The sequence below is a fragment of the Triticum dicoccoides genome, chromosome 3B (genome assembly GCF_002162155.2).
Source record: "Triticum dicoccoides isolate Atlit2015 ecotype Zavitan chromosome 3B, WEW_v2.0, whole genome shotgun sequence".
NCBI lineage: Eukaryota > Viridiplantae > Streptophyta > Magnoliopsida > Poales > Poaceae > Triticum > Triticum dicoccoides.
The window spans coordinates 50,994,160-50,996,659 of record NC_041385.1 but is presented as its reverse complement, the minus strand read 5'-3'; the positions used below and the strand labels follow the sequence as shown (position 1 = coordinate 50,996,659).

General features: G+C 40.6%; 1 long non-coding RNA gene across 1 annotated transcript; it reads right to left on the bottom strand.

Moving 5' to 3' along the window:
* Nucleotides 1–206: 206 nt before the first annotated feature.
* On the bottom strand, nucleotides 207–2,118 carry LOC119280729. The gene is made up of 4 exons (XR_005138164.1): nucleotides 1,456–2,118; nucleotides 1,144–1,222; nucleotides 364–427; nucleotides 207–295 (listed from the first exon to the last, which is right to left on the bottom strand). It is a non-coding gene; the product is annotated as an uncharacterized LOC119280729 (long non-coding RNA).
* Between the last annotated feature and the right edge of the window lie 382 nt (nucleotides 2,119–2,500).

Below are 2,500 nucleotides of genomic sequence, written 5' to 3'. Positions count from 1 at the left end.
CCACTTAGCAGTAACTAACCAGCAGCATGAAAATTTCAGAAATCAATATTACAAAATTGCTGCTGAACTTGAATACTAACTACTGCGGTACTGCTGAACTTGAAACTAAGTAACTGTCGAACTTGATCTTAAATTAGCTTAACTTGCAGGTGACCAGAGATCTCCCATCAGCTTCATCTGTTCACCAATCTCTCTAGGACCCCAACGACTAAAACATTCTTATCCACGGGCTGGAAGCAACATAGTATCCTATTAATTGTACGGTAGCATTGAGGTCCACTTTTCTTCTCACAACCTGGATTTTGCTACTGGTTATTTGTAAAAGATGTTTTGAAATTTCAATTTAAAACTACACGTACATACCATAAATACCAAGACGCTACTCTTTATCCATCATACATTAGCCATCAACCACTTGAACGGATACCTGAAAAACAGAATATTTTCAGTTCTCGTAAGTATAAGAACAAACATGTAGAGGACACCAACACACAAGCACATATAACACTTAAGGATTAACAGGATTTCAATACCCTAAACTGGTAACAATGTCGAAATCAAAGATATCGCAGAGGGATTTTGCATGTACCAAATTCATCAGAATCACATGAACCAATAATACGATGTTGCAGGTATGAATCAAAAGTACACAGAAACAAAACAAAAAGGCAAAACTCTGTAACTATTGTTTCAATGCACACTAAACTATTTTCCTATCTTGTAGAACTATCCATTCAAATATGGCTATTCACACCAACATACGAGACTAGTGCAGCGGCCACTCATGATTTGTAGTCACCATGGGACTTGAGTTGCTTAGTTGCTTAAACAGTCTACTGTACTCACCATTACTAAATGAAAATTTGATTATAAGGCAAAGCAACCATATCACTAAAGACACGAGGACAAGTAATTCAGAATTTAATAAATATATAGACTGCTAATTTATGTCGATCATTATTGCCAAACAATCTATGGTGCCTTTCTTTTTCTTGCAGATTGCTAAGTAAAACGGCAGGCAAGCAAATTTAAGTGGCTCCAAATTTGCATCTATAATGAAAGATATGTATATGTGCGAGAGTAGCGGGCATTCAAATATAAAAGACTGTATCAGTAACAAGCCACCACGGCAAGGATACAGACCCCAACGTGCAGCTCAACTTTTCATTTGATATTCAGGTTTAAGGCACTTCCCTTATTATTCTGAACATCACCAGCCATCCTACAAACAGACAGAGAATTAGCATAAGAATCAAGAAGCAGAACATAATTTCCAACTGAGCCATCTCCTCTGGCAAAATATGAATCATTGCGAAGGTGAGATGGCCTTTAGAAGAGCAAAAGAAAAATTAGTTTCACACCATGACACCATGATCAGTACAGTTCAGCAGATTTAGAAGCTAGTCGGGCCTTATTCGCCCCAAATCATATTCAGGATAAGCAATCAACACGTACGGTTCTTCATTTCTGCAATAGATAGTGGAGGCTTGTCGGCATAGATTGTTGATGTCTTAGCACGACCTGAATCTTGTTCAGCATACCTCTTTCTTATTTAGAAATCCAAGGTATATCTGAATAAAAGAGAAAATAGGAACAACATGACCAGTCCAGTAAAGAAACAGACCCTTCAGTGAGAAGTAATTGCTTCACTTGAGCACCCAGAGTAAAGCTCAGGAAATCTTAAAGAGCAACTGTTCTCAAGTATTTGATTACCTATCTCGACAACAATTTCGCAGATCAATTTCCACGCAATTGCCTATAGCATTTGTAATAGCTTTCTTATGTCAAGTAATAACAGATCGATGATTCTACCAGCAAATTACTAATTAAAGAGGTGCTTCTTGTATGTATGTATAGAGAATTCACTTTGGTATTTTTATACTAGCGAATAAACAAATGGTTATGATGGCACAACCAATTTATGTACAACTAAAATATTCCAGAAATTTTACCAAGGAAATCTCAGGAATCATTTTGCAACCATGGATACATGGTGCACTCATCAAGAGCCTATCTAAAATATGGCCGTATAAAATTATGTGAACAGGTCAGATTGGGAAGAGAACAGAAAAGAAACATGGATGCAGATTAGCGAGCCTGGATGGAATTGTAGGCGGACGTGGCATTGCTCCTGGACATACGGCGGCGAGCCGCGAGCATGACCTTCATCCCTGCAAGGCAATCATTCAGATCTAGCAGGGTCAGCAGGGGACGGACGGGAAACAGAGAGATGAAGGGAGGGAGCGTGAGAAAAGTGGAGAACATGTGCCTTACCCGGCTGTCGAGGACATAGTAAATCTGGCTGGGTCATTTGGGATTGGTCGCCGGCGCAGAATCGTTGTATGCTCTGTCCCCGCCGCCGCTGTCGGCCTCCCAGTCGCACAAGAGGAAAGGGGGAGATGGGAGTGATGGACAGGGGAGCGAGGGAATCATCCGATGAGAATTCTCTGCGGACCACCTCGCCGTCGAGCCCTCCGCCAATCACCGCCCGCTTGTCGGC